The sequence below is a fragment of the Pristiophorus japonicus genome, chromosome 5 (genome assembly GCF_044704955.1).
Source record: "Pristiophorus japonicus isolate sPriJap1 chromosome 5, sPriJap1.hap1, whole genome shotgun sequence".
In the NCBI taxonomy this organism is placed as follows: domain Eukaryota; kingdom Metazoa; phylum Chordata; class Chondrichthyes; family Pristiophoridae; genus Pristiophorus; species Pristiophorus japonicus.
This window is the reverse complement of record NC_091981.1, coordinates 71,305,236-71,318,741: the sequence shown is the minus strand read 5'-3', so window position 1 is coordinate 71,318,741 and position 13,506 is coordinate 71,305,236.

The following is a 13,506-nucleotide window of genomic DNA, read 5'->3' as shown; positions in this document are numbered from 1 at the left end:
ACATAGATTTCTTGGCCTGCGGGGTGTAACCCAGCCCGAAAGCCTATGTTAATTTCCCATACCTCTTCAATGGATCACCGGTGGGCTGTCTCTGGATAGATCATGTTGGTTGCGAGCCTCGGCTTGCAAAGATCCTTTACCCTTAGGTCCATCTGAGAGAGGAGTAGGGTCCAGCACGCAATGCGGGCACTGCTCACCGTCCCATCCTTGATTCTCCCTTCAGGAGTGTCATGTATTCTACTGTCATTGCAATCCATTTATAAACTGACCTAAGTTGTACACCGTGAGAACACTAACCACTTGGTGGTGAACTTGTGGGAGACACTCCTATCCTGGACTTTCAGGTTTAAAAGGGGAAGCTCCACCCATCTTCTCCACTTCAGTGCTGGCGAATAAAGGTTACCGGTCACAGAGTGAGCTTCTCTCAAGTATGGGCCTCGTGTGCATTTATACTATATAGCAAGGACATATTATTGGCGACGAGAAACTGGGATTTAAACCATGCGAGCATGGCCACTAGCAGCACAGACGAGAGGTACTGTGTTGGTGATGATTGGGACGACTTTATTGAGAGACTACAGCAAAGTTTTGTCACTAAGGAATGGCTGGGACAGGATTTGGCCGACAAACGCAGGGCTCATCTCCTGACGGTTTGTGGATCCAGGACGTACTCCCTGATGAAGGACCTTCTAGTGCCAAAGAAGCCGGCGGACAAGACGTTCGAAGAGCTCAGTAAGTTGATCGGGGAACACCTTAAACCGGTGAGCAGCATGCACATGGCGAGACACCGGTTTTACATGCACCGGCGGCGAGAAGGGCAAAGCGTTCCAGACTTCATGGCAGACCTCCGCCGACTGGCGAGCCGATGTAAGTTCCCAGATGCATGCAGAGCGGAGATGCTGCGAGACTTTTTTATTGAGGGCATTGGGCACGCTGGGGTTTTCAGGAAACTGATTGAGACCAAAGACTTGACCCTGGAAACGGCGGCTTTGATAGCCCAGACATTTATCTCAGGGGAAGAAGAGACCAGAATGATGTTTGACAAAAATCTTGGTTTAAATGCAGCAAATGGACAGGGAGTCAACAGTTCTCCAGGCAGACAGGGGCAATCAGACATGCCCGAGCATGTAGTCGAACCCAAAGGGGGAATTCAACAGAGACAATGGCTAGCTGAATGGCGATTCATGCCATCGCAAGGGATAATGCGACCAGTAATGGGGCCATCAACATCTATCAATGGTGCGTTTAAGGACAGTTACAGACACATTCAGAGACGATCGACTGGTAATGGACCTTTTGTTTCCAACAACGGCTCATGTTGGAGGTGTGGAGGCAAACACACAGCCAGAGCTTGCAGGTATCAGCGATATACCTGCAGAAATTGCAACGGCAGCGGTCACTTGGCGAGTATGTGCAGGAAGCCTGCAGCCAGGTTGATGTATGAGGAGGACGGGCCCGATGTAAGCCCCACGAGGCCAAATGAATACTGGTGGAAATCGCTGGAAGCTGAACACCAGGACGCCACCGATAATGATGAAAGTGCTCCTCAATGGCATCCCAGTATCAATGGAGCTAGACACAGGGGCCAGCCAGTCCCTGATGAGTATCAAACAGTTTGACAAGTTGTGGGCATCCAAGGCCAGGAGGCCAAAATTATCGCCGATTGACGCACAGCTACGGACTTACACAAAGCAGATCATTCCGGTGCTAGGCAGCGCCACGATAGTCGTGACCCACAAAGATTCGGAGAACAGGTTGCCACTCTGGATTGTCCCGGGGGACCGTCCCGCACTGCTGGGGAGGAGTTGGCTTGCTGTAATGAACTGGAAATGGGACGATATCAATGCAATTTCTTCTGTGGAGCGAGTATCATGCTCACAGATCCTGGACAAGTTTGACTCACTATTTCAACCTGGCATTGGCACTTTCATGGGGACCAAGGTAGTGATTCACATAAACCTGGACGCCAGGCCAGTACACCACAAGGCCAGAGTAGTGCCATACGTGATGCGGGAAAAGATAGAAGGCGAATTGGACCGCCTGCTGAGGGAAGGCATCATCTCGGCAGTCGAATTCAGTGACTGGGCGAGCCCAATTATGCCGGTGCTCAAGGCGGATGGGTCAGTCAGGATATTTGGCGATTACAAGGCCACCATCAATCGGGTGTCACTCCAAGACCAGCACCCGCTACCGAGAGCGGAGGACCTCTTTGCGACGCTATCCGGTGGCAAACTTTTTTCAAAATTGGACCTGACCTCAGCTTACATGACCCAGGAACTGGCGAGTGATTCGAAGAAGCTGACCACCATCACGACACACAAGTGGTTGTTCGAGTACAACAGATGTCCATTCGGGATTCGCTCAACGAAACATGGAAAGTCTCCTCAAGTCGATCCCAAGGACGATGGTTTTCAAGACGACATTCTCATCACGGGTTGCGATACTGAAGAACACCTCCACAATCTGGAGGAGGTTCTACGCAGACTGGATAGGGTAGGTCTGCGACTGAAAAAGGCGAAGTGCGTCTTTCTAGCTCCAGAGATAGAATTCCTGGGCAGCAGACGGAATCAGACCTACTGCGTCCAAAACGGAAGCGATCCAGAGAGCACCCAGACCGCGTAACACGACGGAGCTGCGTTCGTTCCTGGGGCTCCTGAACTATTTTGGTAACTTTCTTCCCAAACTGAGCATGCTGTTAGAGCCGCTACACGTGTTCCTACGCAAAAGTCGCGAATGGGTCTGGGGGGACAACCAGGAAAGGGCTTTTGACAGAGCACACAATTTGTTATGCTCCAATAATTTGTTAACGCTATATGACCTATGTAAGAAACTTGTGTTAATGTGTGATGCATCGTCCTATGGGGTCGGGTGTGTGTTGTAGCATGTGAATGCCAAGGGTCAGTTACAGCCGGTAGCTTATGCCTCCAGAAGTCTGTCCCAGGCAGAAAGGGGCTACAGGATGGTAGAAAAGGAAGCGCTTGCATGAGTATATGCAGTAAACAAAAATGCACCAGTACCTGTTTGGCAGGAAATTTGAGCTGGAGACAGATCACAAACCCCTAACATCCCTTTTGGCCGACAACAAGGCCATAAATGCAAATGCGTCAGCCCGCATACAGAGGTGGGCACTCACGTTAGCCGTCTACAACTATACAATTCGGCACAGACTGGGCACTGAAAACTGCGCCGATGCACTCAGCAGGCCCCCACTAGCCACCACCGAGGGGGCAACCGAGCGTGCTGCTGAGATGGTCATGGCTGTTGAAGCTTTTGAAAGCGAAGGCTCACCCGTGACAGCCCGTCAGATTAAAGTCTGGACAAATAGAGACCCGCTACTGTCTTTAGTCAAGAAATGTGTCCTGAATGGGGACTGGGCAGCCATGTACAGGGCATGCCCTGAGGAATTTAAACAATTTTACAGGCGCAAGGGTGAACTTTCGATTCGGGCCGATTGCCTATGATGGGGGAACCGAGTAGTCATGCCCCAGATGGGCAGAGAGGCATTCATCCGAGAACACCACAAGGAGCACCCGGGCATTGTCATGATGAAGGCAATAGCCAGGTCACACGTTTGGTGGCCAGGGATAGATGCAGACCTGGAACTTTGTGCTTGCAGGTGCAACATGTGTGCCCAGCTGGGCAATGCGCCCAGGGAAGCCCTCCTTAGCCCCTGGTCCTGGCCCGCCAAGCCATGGTCACGCATCCATGTGGACTACGCAGGTCCTTTCATGGAAAAATGTTTTTGGTTGTAGTAGACGCCTACTCCAAATGGATCGAGTGTGACATTCTCAATTCAAGCACATCCTCTGCCACGGTAGAAAGTCTACGGGCAATGTTCGCCGCCCATGGTCTACCGGACGTCTTGGTCAGCGACAATGGCCTGTGCTTCACCAGCATTGAGTTCCAGGACTTCATGGCAGGAAATGGTATCAACCATGTCAGAACCGCATCGTTCAAGCCGGCCTCAAACGGCCACGCAGAACGAGCAGTGCAGATAATCAAACAGGGAATGCTCAGAATCCAAGGGGGTTCCCTCCAAAGCCACTTATCACGCCTCCTGTTGGCCAATAGATCCCGACCACACTCGCTCACAGGAGTTCCATCCGCAGAGCTGCTAATGAAAAGGACGCTCAAAATCAGGTTATCCCTTATACACCCCACCATGAAATAAATTGTTGAGAGCTGGCGCTGGTCACAATGTGACTACCATGACGGGAATGCGAGGGCGCGATGTATTGATGTCAATGATCCTGTCTTTGTCCTCAACTACGCTGCAGGGCTCAAATGGCTCGCAGGCACTGTGATTGCCAAAGAGGGGAATAGGGTTTTGGTAGTTAAACTTACCAGTGGACAAATCTGCCGCAAACACGTGGATCAAACAAAAAGGTGGTTCAGCAACCCCATAGAAGAAGCAGAGGAAGAACACGATGTAGAGTTCGCTCCTCCACAGGTGACCGAACACCGGAACCAAAGGGAGGAGAGCCCAGTCACTGTGGGCAGTCCGGACAGGCCTGAGGCACCACAAACAGCAGACACTCAGGCCAGCGCCCAACAACCGGAGCCCCAACTCAGGTGCTCTACAAGGGAGTGTAAACCACCAGAGAGACTTAACCTGTGATCCCAATAAGACTTTGGGGGGGAGGTGATGTCATGTATTCTACTGTTATTGCAATCCATGTATAAACTGACCTAAGTTGTACACCGAGTGAACACTGACCACTCGGTGGTGAACTTGTGGGAGACACTCCTAACCTGGACTTTCAGGTATAAAAGGGGAAGCTCCACCCATCTTCTCCACTTCAGTGCTGGCGAATAAAGGTTACTGGTCACAGAGTGACATTCTCTCAAGTATGGGCCTCGTGTGCATTTATACTGTATAGTAAGGACATATTAAGGAGCATTTGTGTGGGCATATGGTGGGTAAGGAGTGTGATAGGGGACACCCTGTGAAGATCAGTGATCTTTTCACAGCCAAGTGAGTGGCTAGGATGTGCCGCTCACAGTTGAAGTATCCCTTCTCCACGTCGTGAGTATCCTGGAGGAGTAGGCCACTGGCCTCAGCCGGCTGTGCCGCTCCTGGAACAGTACTGCGCTCAGGCTGTCCCCATTGGCTACTACCTCCAGGAAGAACTCTCTACCCCCATCGATAGCCCCTAGAGCTGGTGCAGTCTGCAGATCTTTCTTGAGCTGGATAAATGCTGCCTCGTAACCCTCATCCCAATCCCACTAAGCTCCCTCTTGTAGGAGTCGGAGCAGAGGGGCTGCTGTGGCTGCATAATCCTCAATAAAATCTCTGCAGTATGGGTTAGCCCTAGAAAAGGTCTTACTCCTGTTACTGTGTTGGGGCTGGTAACTTTTACATTGCTTCCCTTCTAGCTTTGTCAATGGCTCTTTCCCCAGCGTGCACAGCCAGTCCCAGGAATTTTACTTCCTTCTGGCAAATCTGTACCTTCTTGGGATTCACATTCAACCCCTCTTCCTTCAGTAGCTCCAGCAGCTCAGCCAGCAGTGGGCCATGCTCCTCGCCCTCATCGGTGAATTGGAGCAGGTCGTCCACATACTGTACCAGCTGCTGGGGTCTGCTGAAACTCTTTAAACAGTTGCCCATACATTGGTGGAAAATGCTAGGGCTGTTGTGGAAGCCCTGAGGGAGACAGTTCCAAGTGTATTGCTGGCCTTTAAAGGTAAAAGCAAACTTGTACTGGTCTTCTCTTCGTAAAGGGATGGACCAAAACCCGTTGGAAATATTCAGCATCGTGAAGGTGGTCCCGGAGGCTGGGATACTTCCAATGAGGTTGGCGACGGCAGCAATGGTGGGTGCACAGGCGGGGATGTTACGGTTGAGCACTCGATAGTGGCTCTCCAGGAGTTGTCTGGATTCTTAACCGGCTACAAGAGAGAGTTCACATGGATGGCTATCGGTCTCAATAACCACTGTTTAACCAAAGAACCCAACGCTGTTTCCATGTGTGCCTCCGCCACCCGTGGGAAGTTATACTGTTTCTGCGGTCGGGTCATGGGGTCCCCATCTATGCTAACCTCGACCCCGTTTATCCTTCCACAGTCGCGTTTGTAAGTGGCAAAAGCTGCAAGGTTTGCCCTCACATACTCTTGGTACTTCATCGGATTCAAGTCGTAACCCTGCTTTGGCTTCATGGTGCACATCGTGAATTTTCCCCATTTTTCTGGGATAACCACCACCTCACTCTCCTGTCCCATAAATACCGCCCCCAAAGACAATGGTTCCTCAAATCCACTAGGCTCCCATGGCCTAAAATGAAGTCAGCCCCCAGGATCCCCCTCTCTTCCTGTTCCCTCTTCATCAGGACACAGGTCCACTTGGTGTGGAATGTTCCCAAATGAATAGAGAGCGGAACGGAGAATGAGCCAGCATGCTCGGCGTCTGTGAAACCCACCAAGCTGTAGGGGACCCCGCTAGACAGAGGTGAGGCGGTGGGGTTAGCTGCATTGACCAGGTTGCTTGATGCACCGGTATCAAGCAGATAAGTCCCTTTCACCTTTTCCACTTACATCTGAACGGTCAGTCTCCCCCACGCATCATACTCTAGGGAACACAGGTGGACAGGCTGAGCCTGTTCTAGTCACTGTTTTGGATGGGATGGGGCAGATGGGATTTCGGTACCGGTGGCGGCAGTTACCCTCCCAGGGCCATCCAGCATTGCTCGGAGCACAGTCATGAATGTATCAAACGTGTGGGGAGAGACTGGTTTCTCGGTCTTGGTCTTTTGTGCAGGGGCTGGAGAATTTTTCCCTGCACTACTTTTCCATGGATTCCTACAATCCTTTCTCCAGTGCCTACTCTTCCCGCATCAGAAGCAGCTACGTTTCGTATCAGAGGGTTTGCCCCCCTCCTCCTGTTGCCATTCCCTCTTATCCAGACTAGGTCTGATTTCATGGAACCTTTCCTTGAGTGGATGCTCTTCCGTCCTCCAGCTGTTCCGGTAGGCTAGGGTCAGTTGCCTGACCACTCCCTCCTCGATGGAATGGGGATCTCTCGGGTCAAACCAGGCCTCAGCCTTTGCTTTGATTCGTGGTGAACTGTTTGCCACCAGGCTTCTGAGCCAGCGGGCTCTTTCAAAACATAGAAACATAGAAAATAGGTGCATTCAGCCATTCGGCCCTTCGAGCCTGCACCACCATTCAATAAGATCATGGCTGATCATTCACCTCAGTACCCCTTTCCTGCTTTCCCTCCATACCCCTTGATCCCTTTAGCCGTAAGGGCCATATCTAACTCCCTCTTGGATATAGCCAATGAACTGGCATCAACAACTCTCTGCGGTAGGGAATTCCACAGGTTAACAAATCTCTGAGTGAAGAAGTTTCTCCTCATCTCAGTCCTAAATGGTTTACCCCTTATCCATAAACTGTGTCCCCTGGTTCTGGATTTCCCCAACATTGGGAACATTCTTCCTGCATAGAAACATAGAAACATAGAAAATAGGTGCAGGAGCAGGGCATTCAGCCCTTCTAGCCTGCACCGCCATTCAATGAGTTCATGGCTGAACATGAAACTTCAGTACCCCATTCCTGCTTTCTCGCCATACCCCTTGATCCCCCGAGTAGTAAGGACTTCATCTAACTCCCTTTTGAATATATTTAGTGAATTGGCCTCAACTACTTTCTGTGGTAGAGAATTCCACAGGTTCACCACTCTCTGGGTGAAGAAGTTTCTCCTCATCTCGGTCCTAAATGGCTTACCCCTTATCCTTAGACTGTGACCCCTGGTTCTGGACTTCCCCAACATTGGGAACATTCTTCCTGCATCCAACCTGTCCAAACCCGTCAGAATTTTAAACGTTTCTATGAGGTCCCCTCTCACTCTTCTGAACTCCAGTGAATACAAGCCCAGTTGATCCAGTCTTTCTTGATAGGTCAGTCCCACCATCCCGGGAATCAGTCTGGTGAATCTTCGCTGCACTCCCTCAATAGCAAGAACGTCCTTCCTCAAGTTAGGAGACCAAAACTGTACACAATACTCCAGGTGTGGCCTCACCAAGGCCCTATACAACTGTAGCAACACCTCCCTGCCCCTGTACTCAAATCCCTTCGCTATGAAGGCCAACATGCCATTTGCTTTCTTAACCGCCTGCTGTACCTGCATGCCAACCTTCAATAACTGATGTACCATGACACCCAGGTCTCGCTGCACCTTCCCCCTTCCTAATCTGTCATCATTCAGATAATAATCTGTCTCTCTGTTTTTACCACCAAAGTGGATAACCTCACATTTATCCACATTATACTTCATCTGCCATGCATTTGCCCACTCAGCTAACCTATCCAAGTCACTCTGCAGCCTCATAGCATCCTCCTTGCAGCTCACACTGCCACCCAACTTAGTGTCATCCGCAAATTTGGAGATACTACATTTATATTTAATTCCCTCATCTAAATCATTAATATACAATGTAAACAGCTGGGGCCCCAGCACAGAACCTTGCGGTACCCCACTAGTCACTGCCTGCATCTAACCTGTCCAGAGTTAGGAGATTCCGGTTGAGGTCCCCACCACAGGCGCTCTGGTACACAGGCCACAGTCTGTCTGCGAAAGCCTGTGGGGTTTCCCTTGTGAGCTGCACTGTCTTCTCCACTCTGGAGAAGGGACTCCCGTCATTACAGCTAATGGCTTCCAGGATGTCCTCTTGGATAGTAGCACATGTCCTCTGCCCCCTTTTGCTCTCGGCAGAGAGGGACTGGTACAGCTTGCCGTCCAGTGAGAGGAGGAGCATTTTTGCTATGTTGGTATCATCGCACCCGTTAATATCCCCTGCCTCTTCCACTTCCATAAAATGGACCCTTTGGAGTAAGCTTTCCCAGGTGGCTTATCATAGCCCTAAGCTGTTGGGTAGTATGGGAACCACAAATTGACTTTCCAGGGGTTTCTGACCCCCAGCACTGGTGGGCGGGTCAAACTTCTGTTGCCGGACTGGGCACATCGGCCCGGCTCTGGCTCTTCCTGCTCTGGCTCACCCAACCCTCCCTTCTGCCAAACCGAGCTGAAACTCAGTGCCGCAGGTGGTGGTGCTCCGCTCTCCCTGTCCTCCCCGCAACTCGTTTGCCCCTCCTGCTGCCGAACCAGTGTAGTCACCAGTGCCACAGGTGGTGCTTGAACAGTTTCCTACTTCTCGTCCAGGTTTACCCGGGCCGCACCCGGGTTTATTAGGCATACTATGCCTTTGGCCTTGGACAGAGCAAGGGTTAAACTTTTCATTTGTTGCTGGCAGGGACGTGGTCTCCTGACTCAAGCTCATTAGTGCTGGCTACTTTGTAAACTGCCTGTACGGCCCTTAACTTCTCCTGCTCTTTTACTTGAAGGGTAAGGTGAGTATTTTCCTCCCGCAGTACCTTTTCGTTTTTTTTGCCTCTGTGACCCGACACTGAAAATAGTCCTGGCTGTTCTTGAACCTTTCCATTAGCTGTGCCTTTCCATGCTTCAGCTTAGGGAGTACTCCCCATAACCTTTCTCCTGCCATAGCCCTTTCATGTGATGTTTCTGCACATTCCCATAGTTCTGCCTGCAGTATCTCAATGTTCTTGTCTAAGAGTTGGACCTGCCGCTGTAAGCCGGCCAACCAAATTGCCTTTTCTACTGATTCCTTATGGTCTTTGCTTGCAGTCCACTGGGCCACAGCATCTCCCGGACGCTCAGTGCGTAACAGACCAAACACCCATTCCTTAGTGATATCCACTTTCTTATGCACATAGGATGAAATCCTCTCTTCCATCTTGGTTCTTTCCTCCAAAACAGCATTCTCTGCATCACATCCTTTGTACCAAAGTCCTGCCGCAGTCACCATTCTGTAGCGGGTGGTGGATCTGGGGTCAGGTTCATTTCTGACCTTCTGAGCAGTTCAAATCGCTCCCACTCTCTGGGTTCTAGACTTGGATTTATTTGGGGATGTGACAAAGTGCAAGAGACAACTGGTTTTGTTGCAAAGAACTTCGATTTTATTAAGGACAAGGAAGTACAGTGTCAAAGCTTGCAATCACTAGAATAAAGAACACTTTATCACACGTTCAAAAGGGGTTACAGAAAATAATACACCTCCCACCTCCCAATGCCTAACTCTGACTAGTTTGAACTCCAGGTCAAACAGGGAATATGCTCACCAATCCTTTTATTGTCAGTTGACGGTGGTTCGCGATCTTGGGGTCCTGCTTGCCATACCCCGAACGTCGTGGAAGACCTCTTACTGCGTAGTCTTTAGTTGGGTGGTGTCCACTGATGCGGTAGGGCGCGTATTGGACTTATGGGGTGAGTACCCACTTTTCTTCCATCAGCAATAGGTTTTAAAGTTCTTTTAGGTAATGTTTCATCTGTTGGTAGCTAGGAACAGATTGTAGAGTGGAAATTTTCGAATCTTCAGTTTCTTCTTGAGGAGTTTTGTCCTTGGAATTTATCGATCGCGGTGGTTTCAATGTTACCACGTTGGCTGTGGTCAGTTGATGCTGCGATGGCGATGTCCAAAGTTACTGGAACTGCTTTTCTCTGTCTTGATGGTGTTCTTCCTTCTTCTTCGGTAGCAGAGCAGTGTAGCCCAGGAGTGTTGTCGAGGCTGAAGATGTTGATGCTCAGAAGAGCTGCATAGAAGGCTGTGTAGCAAGCTCTCTGGAAGGCTCATTAAAACTGCTGCGGTGCTCTCCTTTTCCTCTCCTAACTCGTTAAAAACAGGGCCCCAGTTATACTTTGGGAGCCGTTCTAATCTGCGCGCCAAATCATCCCCGATTCTTTGTCTTAATTTTGGCGGGCTTGATATTTCTTTGTCATATTTTGGCGGGCTTATTAATGGTAACCTGTCTTGGATGTGTCGATCTGTTGAATTTGTTTCTTGATCGGGAAAATTAATTTTGGTATTTGCAATGTCTGCCTAGGCCTGGGTTTTCTATGCGGGCTGGATGGGCCATTAACATTATGTATGTGCTTGATGGGTTTTCTGCTTAGAGCGATGGCTGACTACCTCTGGGTTGATTGTTGCTATGTTATTGTTTCCTGGGGAGAAGGGTTTTCGAATTTACACAATTCTCCAGACAATTTGTTTGGCTTTAATACCCCAGACAGTTTCAAATAACCAAAGACTGGCTTCTTTGGAGGCTAGTTGTCCCTTAGTTTTTCAGCCCTTTTCACACGGACCCAATCAGCCTTGTAAAATCCCAAATTTGGCTAAAACTCATAGTTTCTTCCAAGTGCATTTTAGGATCCCAAACTTTCTGGCCGATAGTCCCAAATCGAATTTCCTTTCCAATGAGTCCAAACATTGGGGGGGTTTTCCCACGAATTTTGCAATCTTACACCAATCATCCCCTTCTGAGAACTTCTCCAGGATACCAACTGTTCATTGCATTTTCGTGTGGTTGTTCGTTACCTCATCACCAATTATTACACTCATAATAAAGGATGAAACCGAGTACTGTAAGCAATGAGTAAGTGTGACCTTAGCTCCTTTAATTAGACTCCAGAGTGCAGATACCATGTGGGAGGCCTGCTTATATACCGTGCTCCCAAGGGATGCTGGGATCTCTTGGGACTCCAACAGGTAGGCCCTCTGGTGGTGGTATGATACAGGTTGCCAAGAGTTAAATACATAACATCAGTTGTAGGGAAAAATGCTAGAATCTATTATTAAGGATGTGATAACAAGGCACTTAAAAAACAATAATAAGATGGGGTAGAGTCAACATGGATTTATGAAAGGGAAATCATGTTTTACAAATCTGTTACATTTTTTTGAGATTGTACCTAGCAGAATAGATAAGGGCGGACCAGTGGATGTGGTGTATTTGGATTTTCAGAAGGCATTTGATAAGGTGCCACACATGAGTTATTAAACAAAATTAGGGCTCATGTGATTGGAGGTAATATACTAGCATGGATTGAGGATTGGTTAACGGACAGAAAACAGAGAATAGGAATAAACAGGTCATTTTAGGTTGGCAGGCTATAACTAGTAGGGTACCACAAGGAATCGGTGCTTGGGCTTCAGCTATTCATCATATATATCAATGATTTGGATGAGGGGACCAAATGTAATATATCCAAGTTTGCTGATGATACAAAGCTAGGTAGGATTGTAAGTTGTGAGGAGGATGCAAAGAGGCTTCAATGGGATATGGACAGGCTAAATGAGTGGACAAGAATGTGGCAAATGAAATATAATGTGGATAAATGAGAAATTATCCACTTTACTGGAAAAATAAAAAAGCAGAGTACTTTTTAAATGGTGAGAGATTGGGAAATGTTGGAGTTCAGAGGGACCTAGGTGTCCTTGAACACAAATCAATGAAAGTTAACATGCAGGTACAGCAAGCAATTAAGAGAGCAAATGGTACTTTGGCCTTTATTACAAGAGGATTTGAGTATAAGAGTAAAGACATTTTACTGCAATTATATACGGCCCTGGGGAGACCACACCTGGAGTATTGTGTACAGTTTGGGCCTCCTTACCTAAGGAAGGATAAACTAGCCACTGGGAGTGCAACAAAGGTTCACTAGACTGATTCCTAGGATGGGGAGATTGTCTTATGAGGAGAGATTGAGTAGAATAAGGGGTCTGCCATTTAGGATTGAGAGGGTCATTCAGAGGGTTGTGAATCTTTGGAATTCTCCAGCAGACGGCTGTGGAGGCTCAGTCAATGAGTATATTCAAGAAAGAGATCGATAGATTTTTGGATATTAGGGGAATCAAGGGATATGGGGATAGTGCAGGCAAGTGGAGTTGAGGTAAATGATCAGCCATAGTCTCATTGAATGGCAGAGCATGATCGAGAGGCCAAATTACCGACTCCTGCTCCTATTATGTTCTTATTGGCTCTGTTTTTGTGAGTCAATATTGCATTTTATATTTTGAAAATCAAATACTTACCATATTACCTCATAAAGATGCCACACTTATTAAAACAAAATCTGTAAGTCGGGAGTGTGGCCAACATGTGAGTTAACAATATGTTTTTCACTGACCAAGGCCTCAAGTTTGGGGTGCAGCCTATATGCAGGGTTGCCCTATAAGTATCAGTATGTTAACTCTTGATTTATTGAGAAAAACTGTACAGCAACATTCTCAATATTGTTCACTTTTAATGCCTGGGAAATCTGTCTTGCTATTAATTACGATTAACTCACGTGATATTTTAGTGTTATATGATGTATACTTCAACTATTGTTTCATAATTCTACCTATGTACTTTTATACCTTTTCCTGGGAATTTGGTGAATAATTGACATATTTTCTAAGATTGTATATGTGGTGAGTAGCCACCTGAAACATAAGAACATTAGAACATAAGAAATAGGAACAGGTGTAGGCCATACGACTCCTCGAGCCTGCTCCACCATTCAATAAGATCATGGCTGATCTGATCATGGATTCAGCTCCACCTCCCTGCCCGCTCCCCGTAACCCCTTATCCCTTTATCGTTTAAGAAATTATCTATTTGTGTCTTAAATTTATTCAATGTCCCAGCTTCCACAGCTCTCTGAGGCAGCGA